The sequence below is a fragment of the Scyliorhinus torazame genome, chromosome 20 (assembly GCF_047496885.1).
Source record: "Scyliorhinus torazame isolate Kashiwa2021f chromosome 20, sScyTor2.1, whole genome shotgun sequence".
Taxonomy (NCBI): Eukaryota; Metazoa; Chordata; class Chondrichthyes; order Carcharhiniformes; family Scyliorhinidae; genus Scyliorhinus; species Scyliorhinus torazame.
In genome coordinates this window covers 104,128,526-104,144,942 of record NC_092726.1, presented here as the reverse complement: position 1 = coordinate 104,144,942, position 16,417 = coordinate 104,128,526, and positions in this window count along the sequence as shown.

The following is a 16,417-nucleotide window of genomic DNA, read 5'->3' as shown; positions in this document are numbered from 1 at the left end:
GACACTAAGACACACACTCGCAGACACACATAGACACTAATACACACACTCACACACACAGCGACACTAAGACACATACTCGCAGACACACATAGACACTAAGACACACACTCACACACACACAGAGACACTAAAACACACACTCGCAGACACACAGAGACACTAATACACACACTCGCAGACACACAGAGACACTAATACACACACTCACAGTTAAACAGAGACACTAACACACACACTCACAGACACACAGAGACACTAACACACACTCGCAGACACACAGAGTCATTAACACACACTCTCGCAGACACAGAGACACTAATACACACGCTGGCAGACACACAGAGTCACTAACACACACACTCACAGACACACAGAGACACTAATACACACTCTCGCACACACACAGAGACACTAATATACACTCTCGCAGACACACAGAGACACTAATACGCACACTCACAGATAACAGACACACTAACACAGACACTCACAGACACACAGAGACACTAACACACACTCGCAGACACACAGAGTCACTAACACACACTCTCGCAGACACAGAGACACTAATACACACGCTGGCAGACACACAGAGTCACTAACACACACACTCACAGACACACAGAGACACAAATACACACTCTCGCACACACACAGAGACACTCATATACACTCTCGCAGACACACAGAGACACTAAGACACACACTCGCAGACACATAGAGATACTAATACACACACTCGCAGACACACAGAGACACTAATACACTCTCTCGCAGACGCACATAGACACAAATACACACACTCCCAGACACACAGAGACATTAATACACACTTTCGCAGACATACAGAGACAGTGAGACACGCACTCGCAGACACATAGAGACACTAACACACGCTCGATGACACACAGAATCACTAACACACACACTCACAGGCACACAGAGACACTAATAAACACTCTCGCAGACACAGAGTGACACTAATATATAGTCTCGCAGACACACAGAGACACTAAGACACACACTCGCAGAACCACAGAGACACTAACACACACACACTCGCAGACACACAGAGACACTAACACACACACTCAGACACACACAGCGACACTAAGACACCCACTCGCAGACACACAGAGACACTAAGACACACACTCGCAGACACACAGAGACACTAATACACACACTCACAGATAAACAGAGACACTAACACACACACTCACAGACACACAGAGGCACTAACATACACACTCGCAGACACACAGAGTCACTAACACACACACTCGCAGACACACAGAGACGCTAATACACATTCTCGCAGACACACAGAGTCACTAATACACACTCTCGCAGACACATAGAGACACTAAGACACACACTCTCAGACACATAGAGACAGTAATACACACTCTCACAGACACACAGAGACACTAATAAACACTCTCGCAGACACCCAGAGATACTAATACACACTCTCGCAGACACACAGAGGCACTAACACACACACTCACAGACACGCAGAGACACTAACACACACTCGCAGACACGCAGAGACACTAATACACACTCTCGCAGACACACAGAGACTCTAAGACACACACTCGCAGACACACAGAGACACTAACACACACACTCGCAGACACACACAGACACTAATACACACTCTCGCAGACACACAGAGACACTACGACACACACTCGCAGACACATAGAGACACTAATACACACTCTCGCAGACTCACAGAGACACTAATACACACTCTCGCAGACACACAGAGACACTAAGACACACACTCGCAGACACATAGAGACACTAATACACACTCGCAGACTCACAGAGATACTAATACACACTCTCGCAGACACACAGAGACACTAACACACACACTCACAGACAAACAGAGACACGAGCACACACACTCGCAGACACACAGAGTCACTAACACACACTCGCAGACACACAGAGACACTAATACACACTCTCGCAGACACACAGAGACACTAATACACACTCTCGCAGACACACAGAGACACTAAGACACACTCTCGCAGACACATAGAGACACTTACACACACTCGCAGACACACAGAGACACAAATACATACTCTCGCAGACACACAGAGACACTAATACATACTCTCACAGACATACAGAGACACTAAGACACACTTTTGCAGACACACAGAGACACTAAAACACACACTCGCAGGCACATAGAGACACTAATACACACACTCACAGACACACAGAGACACTAAAACACACTCGTAGACACACAGAGACGCTAATACACACTCTCGCAGACACACAGAGACACTACGACACACACTCGCAGACACACAGAGACACTAAGACACACTCTCGCAGACACACAGAGACACTAAGACACACACTCGCAGGCACACAGAGACACTAAGACACACCCTGGCAGACACACAGAGACATTAAGACACACACTCGCAGACACACAGAGACACTAAGACGCACACTCGCAGACACACTGAGAGACTAAGACACACACTCTGCCACACAGACACACGAATACACCCAGTCACACACAGGCACTAATACACACACTCACTGACACACATATGCATTAATACACACTCACGGAACACACAGATACACTAATACACAAACTCACAAATACACACAGCCACAGAGACACACACATGCAATAATGCACAAGATCAAAGTCACACACAAAGACACGAACACACACAACCAGACGCACACAGATACTAATACACACACTCACACACACTCAGAGACACTAAGACATACACTCACTGACACATAGATACACCAATACACACTCACATTCACACATACAGACACTAATACACACAGTCACACACATACACTAATACACACACTCAGACACACACGCAGACACACACAGAACCACTAATACACACACTGACTGACACATAGATACACTAATACACACTCACAGGCACACATACAGTCACTAATACACACACTCACGCATACATACACTAATACACGAACTCATAGGCACACACTTACACCAATATGCACACACACACAGAGGCACTAACACAGACACACAGATACTAATACACACATTCACATACACACAGAGATACTAATATGCACACTCACTGATACACAGAGGCAATAATATACACACTCACAGACACAGGGAGATTGTAATTCCCGCGCTCACAGACACACACATACACTAAGACACACACTCACAGACACACACAGACACTAATACACACACTCTCAGACTCACACAGACACTAGTAGACGCACTTACACACAGAGAGACACTCGTACACAGCTCACAGACCGACAGAGACACTACTACACAAACACACACAGACAATAATGGAGACACTCACACACATCAGACACTAATGCCCTCACACACACAGACACCCACAGACACTAATGCACGCACTCGCCCACACAGAGACACTAATACACACTCACTGACACATAGATGCATTAGTACCCACTCACAGACACACACGAAGACACTAATACACACATTCACACAAATACACGCACTCACAGACGCACACAAAGACAGACACTAATACCCACACTATTGCATACACAGACACATACAGACACACACTTACACTAATGCACAAACTCAAAGACACACACACAGACACTAATACACACACACAGGCATACACAGACACTAATACACACACTCGCACACACACACACAGACAATCTAATACACACACTCACTGACACATATATACATGAATACACAGTCACAGGCATACAGAGACACTAATACACGCACTCACTGACACATAGATGCACTTATACACACTCACATACACACATAGACACTAATACACACACACAGACACACATACAGATACTAATACACACATATACACTAATACACGCACTCACAGACACACTCTGGCACCAATACACACGCACGCACACACACACTCAGGCACTAACACAGACACACACAGATACTAATACACACACACACATACTCTAACACACACAAAGATACTAATTCACACACTCAGTAATAAACAGAGAACACAATATACACACTCACGGACACAGGGAAATTGTAAAGCACACACACACAGACACACAGAGACACTAATACACACACTCGCAGACACATACAGCCACTAATACACACACAGACACACACATACACTAATACACGTTCACAGAAATACACTAATACACACTCACACAGGCACTAGTACACAGCTCACAGAACGACAGAGACAGTAATACACAAACACACACACACATTAACAGAGACACTCACACACATAGACACTAATACATTCACAATAGACACGAATGCACACATTCTCACACACAGACACTAATACACACACTCTCACACACACAGGGACACTAATACACACTCCCACAGAGAGAGTCACTAGTATACAGCTCACAGACAGAGACGCTATGACACACACTCAGCCACACACACTAATAGAGACACACACACAGACACTAATACACACTCACACACACAGACACTGAAGCACACATTCTCACACACCCACAGACACTCACAGATACACTAATACACACAGAAACACAGACACACACAGACTCTAATACACACACTCAATGAAACACAGCGACACTAATATACACACTTACATACACAGAGACACAAAACACACACACACAGACACCCAGATACAATGATACACACATAGGGACAGTAATAAACACACTCGCAGACACACATAGAACATAGAACATAGAACATAGAAAATACAGCACAGAACAGGCCCTTCGGCCCACGATGTTGTGCCGAACCTTTGTCCTAGATTAATCATAGATTATCATTGAATCTACAGTGCAGAAGGAGGCCATTCGGCCCCCTGAGTCTGCACCAGCTCTTGGAAAGAGCACCCTACCCAAACTCAACACCTCCACCCAACACCAAGGGCAATTTGGACATTAAGGGCAATTTATCATTGGCCAATTCACCTAACCCGCACATCTTTGGACTGTGGGAGGAAACCGGAGCACCCGGAGGAAACCCACGCAGACACGGGGAGGACGTGCAGACTCCACACAGACAATGACCCAAGCCGAAATCGAACCTGGGACCATGGATCTGTGAAGCAATTGTGCTATCCACAATGCTACCGTGCTGCCCTTAAGAACAAATAAATCTACACTATATAATTTTCCCGTAATCCATGTACCTATCCAACAGCTGCTTGAAGGTCACTAATGTTTCTGACTCAACTACTTCCACAGGCAGTGCATTCCATGCCCCCACTACTCTCTGGGTAAAGAACCTACCTCTGATATTCCTCCTATATCTTCCACCTTTCACCTTAAATTTATGTCCCCTTGTAATGGTGTGTTCCACCTGGGGAAAAAGTCTCTGACTGTCTACTCTATCTATTCCCCTGATCATCTTATAAACCTCTATCAAGTCGCCCCTCATCCTTCTCCGCTCTAATGAGAAAAGGCCTAGCACCCGCAACCTTTCCTCGTAAGACCTACTCTCCATTCCAGGCAACATCCTGGTAAATCTTCTTTGCACCTTTTCCAGAGCTTCCACATCCTTCCTAAAATGAGGCGACCAGAACTGTACACAGTACTCCAAATGTGGCCTTACCAAAGTTTTGTACAGCTGCATCATCACCTCACGGCTCTTAAATTCAATCCCTCTGTTAATGAACGCGAGCACACCATAGGCCTTCTTCACAGCTCTATCCACTTGAGTGGCAACTTTCAAAGATGTATGAACATAGACCCCAAGGTCTCTCTGCTCCTCCACAATGCCAAGAACTCTACCGTTAACCCTGTATTCCGCATTCATATTTGTCCTTCCAAAATGGACAACCTCACACTTTTCAGGGTTAAACTCCATCTGCCACTTCTCAGCCCAGCTCTGCATCCTATCTATGTCTCTTTGCAGCCGACAACAGCCCTCCGTACTATCCACAACTCCACCAATCTTCGTATCGTCTGCAAATTTACTGACCCACCCTTCAACTCCCTCATCCAAGTCATTAATGAAAATCACAAACAGCAGAGGACCCAGAACTGATCCCTGCGGTACGCCACTGGTAACTGGGATCCAGGCTGAATATTTGCCATCCACCACCACTCTCTGACTTCTATCGGTTAGCCAGTTCGTTATCCAACTGGCCAAATTTCCCACTATCCCATGCCTCCTTACTTTCTTCATAAGCCTACCATGGGGAACTTTATCAAATGCCTTACTAAAATCCATGTACACTACATCCACTGCTTTACCTTCATCCACATGCTTGGTCACCTCCTCAAATAATTCAATAAGATTTGTAAGGCAAGACCTACCCCTCACAAATCCGTGCTGACTATCCCGAATCAAGCAGTGTCTTTCCAGATACTCAGAAATCCTATCCTTCAGTACCCTTTCCATTACTTTGCCTACCACCGAAGTAAGACTAACTGGCCTGTAATTCCCAGGGTTATCCCTAGTTCCTTTTTTGAACAGGGGCACGACATTCGCCACTCTCCAATCCCCTGGTACCACCCCTGTTGACAGTGAGGACGAAAAGATAATTGCCAACGGCTCTGCAATTTCATCTCTTGCTTCCCATAGAATCCTTGGATATAACCCGTCAGGCCCGGGGGACTTGTCTATCCTCAAGTTTTTCAAAATGCCCAACACATCTTCCTTCCTAACAAGTATTTCCTCGAGCTTACCAATCTGTTTCACACTGTCCTCTCCAACAATATCGCCCCTCTCATTTGTAAATACAGAAGAAAAGCACTCGTTCAAGACCTCTCCTATCTCTTCAGACTCAATACACAATCTCCCGCTACTGTCCTTGATCGGACCTACCCTCGCTCTAGTCATTCTCATATTTCTCACATATGTGTAAAAGGCCTTGGGGTTTTCTTTGATCCTACCCGCCAAAGATTGTTCATGCCCTCTCTTAGCTCTCCTAATCCCTTTCTTCAGTTCCCTCCTGGCTATCTTGTATCCCTCCAATGCCCTGTCTGAACCTTGTTTCCTCAGCCTGACATAAGTCACCTTTTTCCTCTTAACAAGACATTCAACCTCTCTTGTCAACCATGGTTCCCTCACTCGACCATCTCTTCCCTGCCTGACAGCGACATACATATCAAGGACACGTAGCACCTGTTCCTTGAACAAGTTCCACATTTCACTTGAGTCCTTCCCTGCCAGCCTATGTTCCCAACTTATGCACTTCAATTCTTGTCTGACAACATCGTATTTACCCTTCCCCCAATTGTAAACCTTGCCCTGTTGCACGTACCTATCCCTCTCCATTACTAAAGTGAAAGTCACAGAATTGTGGTCACTATCTCCAAAATGCTCCCCCACTAACAAATCTATCACTTGCCCTGGTTCATTACCCAGTACTAAATCCAATATTGCCCCTCCTCTGGTTGGACAATCTACATACTGTGTTAGAAAAGCTTCCTGGACACACTGCACAAACACCACCCCATCCAAACTATTTGATCTAAAGAGTTTCCACTCAATATTTGGGAAGTTAAAGTCGCCCATGACTACCACCCTATGACTTCTGCACCTTTCCAAAATCTGTTTCCCAATCTGTTCCTCCACATCTCTGCTACTATTGGGGGGCCTATAGAAAACTCCTAGCAAGGTGACTGCTCCTTTCCTATTTCTGACTTCAACCCATACTACCTCAATAGGGTGATACTCCTCGAACTGCCTTTCTGAAGCTGTTATACTATCTCTAATTAATAATGCCACCCCCCCACCTCTTTTACCACCCTCCCTAATCTTATTGAAACATCTATAACCAGGGACCTCCAACAACCATTTCTGCCCCTCTTCTATCCAAGTTTCCGTGATGGCCACCACATCGTAGTCCCAAGTACCGATCCATGCCTTAAGTTCACCCACCTTATTCCTGATGCTTCTTGCGTTGAAGTATACACACTTCAACCCATCTCCGTGCCTGCAAATACTCTCCTTTGTCAGTGTTCCCTTCCCCACTGCCTCATTACATGCTTTGGCGTCCTGAATATCGGCTACCTTAGTTGCTGGACTACAAATCCGGTTCCCATTCCCCTGCCAAATTAGTTTAAACCCTCCCGAAGAGTACTAGCAAACCTCCCTCCCAGGATATTGGTGCCCCTCTGGTTCAGATGCAACCCGTCCTGCTTGTACAGGTCCCACCTTCCCCAGAATGCGCTCCAATTATCCAAATACCTGAAGCCCTCCCTCCTACACCATTCCTGCAGCCACGTGTTCAACTGCACTCTCTCCCTATTCCTAGCCTCGCTATCACGTGGCACCGGCAACAAACCAGAGATGACAACTCTGTCTGTCCTGACTTTCAACTTCCAGCCTAACTCCCTAAACTTGTTTATTACCTCCACACCCCTTTTCCTACCTATGTCGTTGGTACCAATGTGCACCACGACTTCTGGCTGCTCCCCCTCCCCCTTAAGGATCCTGAAGACTCGATCCGAGACATCCCTGGCCCTGGCACCCGGGAGGCAACATACCTTCCGGGAGTCTCGCTCGCGACCACAGAATCTCCTATCTATTCCCCTAACCATTGAATCTCCTACAACTATTGCTTTTCTATTCTCCCCCCTTCCCTTCTGAGCCCCAGAGCCAGACTCAGTGCCAGAGACCTGGCCGCTAGGGCCTTCCCCCGGTAGGTCATCCCCCCCAACAGCATCCAAAACGGTATACTTGTTTTGAAGGGGAACGGCCACGAGGGATCCCTGCACTGTCTGCCTGTTTGTTTTTTTCCCCCTGACTGTAACCCAGCTATTCTTGTCCTGTACCTTGGGTGTGGTTACCTCCCTGTAACTCTTCTCAATCACCCCCTCTGCCTCCCGGATGATCCGAAGTTCATCCAGCTTCAGCTCCAGTTCCCTAACACGGTCTTTGAGGAGCTGAAGTTGGGTGCACTTCCCGCAGGTATAGTCAGTGGGGACACCGGTGGTATCCCTCACCACCCACATCCTACAGGAGGAGCATGTAACTGGCCTAGCCTCCATCCCCTCTTACCTTAAAGAATATAGCTGCTGTGTGGACTAACTAGATCTCCGTCCTCCGACTCTGCTCCCAGTCAGCTACACTTCCTGTAAACACCTGGCTCTCTTTGCACTCTTTGCGGAAATGTCGGAAACAAAATGAAAGGAGCACCTTACTCCCTCCTCACCTAACTCCCTCGGTCACCAAACTCTCACTATCGCACTCAAAAATCACCAAATTCAGCACTCAGTGCAAAGACACACACAGAGACACTAAGACACACACTCGCAGACACACAGAGACACTAATACACACACTCGCAGACACATAGAGACACTAAGGCACACACTCGCAGCCACACAGAGACACTAAGACACACACTCTGCCACACAGACACACGAATACACCCAGTCGCACACAGACACTAATACACACACTCACTGACACGCATATGCATTAATAGACACTCACGGAACACACAGAGACACTAATGCACAAACTCACAAATACACACAGCCACACAGACACACACATGCAATAATGCACAAGATCAAAGTCACACACAAAGACACGAACACACACAAACAGACGCACACAGACACTAATACACACACTCACACACACTCAGAGACACTAAGACACACACTCACTGACACAGATACACCAATACACACTCACAGACACACATACAGACACTAATACACACACTCACGCACACATACACTAATACACGAACTCATAGACACACACACTTACGCCAATATGCACACACACACAGGCACTAACACAGACACACAGATACTAATACACACACTCACATACACACAGAGATACTAATATGCACACTCACTGATACACAGAGGCAATAATATACACACTCACAGACACAGGGAGATTGTAATTCCCGCGCTCACAGACACACACAGACACTAAAGCACACACTCACAGACACACACAGACACGAATACACACACTCACAGACTCACACAGGCACTAATACACGCACTTACACACAGAGAGACACTCGTACACAGCTCACAGACCGACAGAGACACTACTACACAAACACACACAGACAATAATAGAGACACTCGCACACATCAGACACTAATGCCCTCACACACACAGACACCCACAGACACTAATACACGCACTCACACACACAGAGACACTAATACACACTCACTGACACATAGATGCATTAGTACCCACTCACAGATACACACGAAGACACGAATACACACATTCACACAAATACACGCACTCACAGACACACACTGGCACCAATAGATACACACAGGCACTAACACACACACAAACATATACTAATACACACACTCACACACACAACAGACTAATACACAAACTCTCAGACACACAGAGACACTAAAACACACAATCACACACACAGACACTAATACACACACTCGCACACACAGGACACTAATTCACAAACACTCAGACACACAGAGACACTAAGACACACAATCACACACACAGAGACACAAAGACACACACTCACAGACACAACGAGACTCTAATACACACTCACAGAAACACTAACACACACACTCACAGGCACGCAGAGACACAAATATACACACACTCTCCCAGACACTAATACAGACACTCACTAACACTCAGAGTCACGAATCTACACACTCACACAAAGACAGACACTAATACACACACTCTTGCGTACACACAGACACGCACTTACTCTAATTCACAAACTCAAAGACACACACAGAGACACTAATACACACACACAGACATACACAGACACCAATACACACACTCGCACACACACAGACAATCTAATACACACACTCACTGACACATATATACACTAATACACACTCACAGGCATATATAGACACTACTACACACACTCACTGACACATAGATGCACTAATACACACTCACAGACACACATAGACACTAATACACACTCACAGACACACATACAGATACTAATACACACACATATACACTAATACACGCACTCACAGACACATTCTGGCACCAATACACACGCACGCACACACACACTCAGGCACTAACACAGACACACACAGATACTAATACACACACACATACACTAACACACACACAGATGCTAATTCACACACTCACTAATACACAGAGAACACAATATACACACTCACAGACACAGGGAAATTGTAATGCACAAACCCACAAACACACAGAGACACTAATACACACACTCGCAGACACATGCAGCCACCAATACACACACAGACACACACATACTCTAATACACATTCACAGACACACAAATACACTAATACACACTCACACAGACAATAGTACTCAGCTCACAGAACGACAGAGACACTAATACACAAACACACACAAACATTAACAGAGACACTCACATACATAGACATTAATACATTCACAATAGACACGAATGCACACATCCTCACACACACTCAGACACACACAGACACTAATACACACACTCTTACACACACAGGGACACTAATACACATGCCGACACAGAGAGTCACTAGTATACAACTCACAGACAGAGACGCTAAGACACACACTCAGCCACACACACTAATAGAGACACACACACAGACACTAATACACACTCACACACACAGACACTGAAGCACACATTCTCACACACACACAGACACTCACAGATACACTAATACACACAGAAACACAGACACACACAGACTCTAATACACACACTCACTGACACACAGCGACACTAATATACACACTTACATACACAGAGACACTAAAACACACACACACACAGACACACAGATACAATGATACACAAATAGGGACAGTAATAAACACGATCACAGTCTCACAAAGACACTAAAACACACTCACACACAGATACACTAATACACACACAGATACACTTATACACGCACTCACACACACAGAGAAAATAGTACACAGCTCACAGACGGACAGAGACACTCATACACAAACACACACACACATTAATAGAGGCACTCACACACTGAAACACGAAGACATTCACACCCAGACACTAATGCACACATTCTCACACACACTCAGAAACACACAGGCACTAATACACACACAGAGACACGAATACACATACGCACTGACACATAGATATGCTAATACACACTCACAGACACACATACATACACTAATACGCATACTCACACACACGGACACTAAAACACACTCTCGCAGACACACATCGATACTAATACACACACTCACGCACACAGAGACACAAATGCACACACTCACAGATACACAGAGACACTAATGCACACATTCGCAGAGACACAGAGACACTAATACACACACTCGCAGACACACAGAGACACTAATACACACTAACAGACACACAGAGACACTAAGACACACTCACAGACGCACAGAGCCACAGATGCACACACTCAAACAAACACAGACACTAATGCACACACACACAGACACTAATACATACACTTACTGACACGCAGATGCACTAATACACACACTCACACAACACACAGACATACTAATACACACGCATACGCACACACACATATAGTAATACACACGCACTCAAAGACAGACAGAGACACTAACACACAAACTCATAAACACACACAGCCACACACATACACTAATGCACAAACTCAAAGACACACTCAGAGATACTAATACACACACACAGACACATGCATACACCAATACACAGACACACACATGCAAACGAATACACACACTCACTGACAGACAGATACACTAATACACACTTACAGACACACAGAGACACTAATACACACTCGCAGACATACAGCGATACTAATACACACATTCACAGGCACACACAGACACTAATGCACAAACTCAAAAACACACACAGAGACACTAATACACACACACATACGTACACAGACACTAATACACACACTCACACACATACAGACAATCTAATGCACACACCCACACAGATACACTAATACACACACTCCCAGACACATGCAGCCACTAATACACACACAGACACACAAAGACACTAATACACATTCACAGACACACAGATACACTGATACACACTCTCACACACACACACCCATGTCACTAGTACACAGCTCACAGGCAGAGACGCTAATACACACACTCAGACACACACACTATTAGAGACACACACACAGACACCAATACACGCTCACAGACACTGAAGCACACATTATCATGCACACACAGATACACTAATACACACAGAAACACAGACACACACAGATTCTAATACACAAACTCACATACACACATAGGGACACTAATATAGAGACTCACACGCAGACACACAGACACTAATTGACACTCTTTCAGACACACACAGACACAATGAGACTCTAATGCACACACTCACACACAGGCAGACTCTAATACGCACACTCACAGACATACAGAGACACTTTCATGTGAGAGTACCTTTAAGAAATGGGCGTTTATAAATGGGTATGTGTATAAATATCTGTAGTGGGAATACCTTTAAGAAATGGGTGCTTATTATTGAGTGATGGCGGAGAGTTGGTGGAGCTGGGCTCTCTGTCTGCTTTTTACTTTCGTTTTAGGCTGTTTGCTCCAGGGTGTGATTAAGATTTGTTTTCAGTGTTGGAGCTGAAGCCAGACAGAGCAGGTGTACTGTTGATCTCTCTGCCATGAAAAGACTATCTCTTGATCATTTGGTGAATTCAGAATTATAATTGTTCTCAGTATTCAATGTAAACCTAATTTGCTTCTGGTGAAAGGTGTTTCTTTAGTCTTCTGGATGTCAAAAGGACAGCTTTCGGATTATTGTTGTATTCCTTGGGGTTTGAATTTGAATTAATGGTTTCTAAGTTGTTCACTACATGTTTTAAAAAGGTTAACTTTAGTTCATAGAATAAACATGGTTTGGCTTTGAAAAATAATTTTCCAATTCTGCTGTACCACACCTGTGGAGTGGGCCGTGTGCTCCCCATACCACAATATATTAAACATTGTGGGACAGGGGAAATTCATGATAAACTTTGGGGTTCTCTAAACCCCGACCCATCACAACAGTAATACAGAAACTCACAGACACACAGAGACACTAATACACACACTCGCAGACACACAGAGACACTAAGACACACACTCGCAGACACACAGAGACATTAATACACACACTCGCAGACATACAGAGGCACTAATACAAACACTCACAGGCACACAGAGACACTAATACACACACTCGCAGACACACAGAGACACTAATGCACACACTAACAGGCACACAGAGACACTAATGCACACACTCACAGTCACATACAGACACTAATACACACACTCGCAGACACAGAGAACCACTCACAGACACACAGAGACACTAATGCACACACTCACAGACACACACAGACACTATTACACACACTCACAGACACGCAGAGAGACTAATACACACACTCACACACACTCAGAGACACTAATGCACACACTCACAGAGACACACAGACACTAATACACACACTCACAGACACACACAGACACTAATACACACACTCACACACACTCAGAGACACTAATACACACACTCACAGACACACAGACACTAATGCACACACTCACAGACACACACATACTCTATTACACACACTAACACACACTCACACACTAATACACAAATTCAGAGACACACGGACCCTAATACACTCTCACAAACACACTCAGACAATAATAGACACACACACATAGACACTAATACACAGTCACACACAGTGACAATAATATACACACTCACAGATATACGGAGAATCTAAAGCACCCACTCACACACACACTCACACAGACTCTAATACACACAGTCACAGACATAGTGACAAGAAAAAACACACTCGCACACACAGGTAGATAGTAATGCACACCTTCTCACACACACATACAGTAATACACACACTCACGGCCACAGAGACACTAATACACACCCAACAAACACCCCCCCCCCACAAACACACACTAACCTCCCCACAGACACACACTACCCCCCCCACCCCCACACTAACCCCCCCACACACACACACACACTAACTCCCCACACAAACAATAACCTCCACACACACACACACACACACACACACACACACACACACACACACACACACACACACTAACCCACCCACAGAAACACTAACCCCCCCGGAATCTCACACACTGACCCGCTCCCCTCAAACACTAACCCCACCACACACACTAACCCCCACACACACACATAAATTGACCACACCACACACACACTAACCCCCCAACTCACACAACCCCACCCCCCACAAATTTACCCTCCCCACACATTAACCCACGCACACAAATACGCGCTAAACCCCCACACATATACTAACCCTACGCACACACACCAACTACACCCCACACACGCACTAACCCGCCCCTCACACACGTACACTAACTCACCCACGCACACACACTAACTCCCTCCAACACACACTAACCCCCACCACACACACACACTAACCACCCCAAACTCACACTAGCCCCTCCCCCACAAACACAACCCCCCCACACACACACATTATCCCATCCACACACACACACACACGAACAACCCCCCACACACGCACACTAACCAACCACACACACGCGCATCCCCCCCACACACACACACTAACTACCCCAGCACACTCACTAACCCCCCACACAGACACTAACTGAAACGCACATTAACCCACCCCCAACCACACAGACTGAGCTCCCTACCAGACACACACACACTAACCCCACATACACAATAACCCCCTCAACACAACACTAGCCCATCCCCCACACACACTAACCCACCTAACACACGCACACTAACACCTCCACACAGACACTAAATCCCCCCCACACGCACTAAACCCTCGACACACAGTAACCTCCCCCCACATACAAACTAACGCCCCCCACATAAACACTAACCCACTCAACACACACACGAACAACCCCACACTAACCCCCCCCCCTCAAACACTAACCCCCCACACACACTAATACCCCACACACATATTAAGCCTCCCGACACACACATGAAACCACACACTCACACTAAGGTCCCCATACACACACATTTACCCCCTAACACATACACTAACACCCCACACACCCCAACCCACCACGCACACACTAACCCCCCCCCACACACACACATACTACCCCGCCCCCACACACACACTAACACATTAACACACTATTAACACACACTAACACACACATACACTAACGCCCTCCCACACACACTAACCCCCCACACGCACACTAACCCCATACACACACAAGCCCCTCCCCCACAGACACTATCCCCCCACACACATTAACCACACACACACACGAACCACCCACCCCTCCTCCCACCACATACTAACCCCCAACACACACACACTAACACTCCCA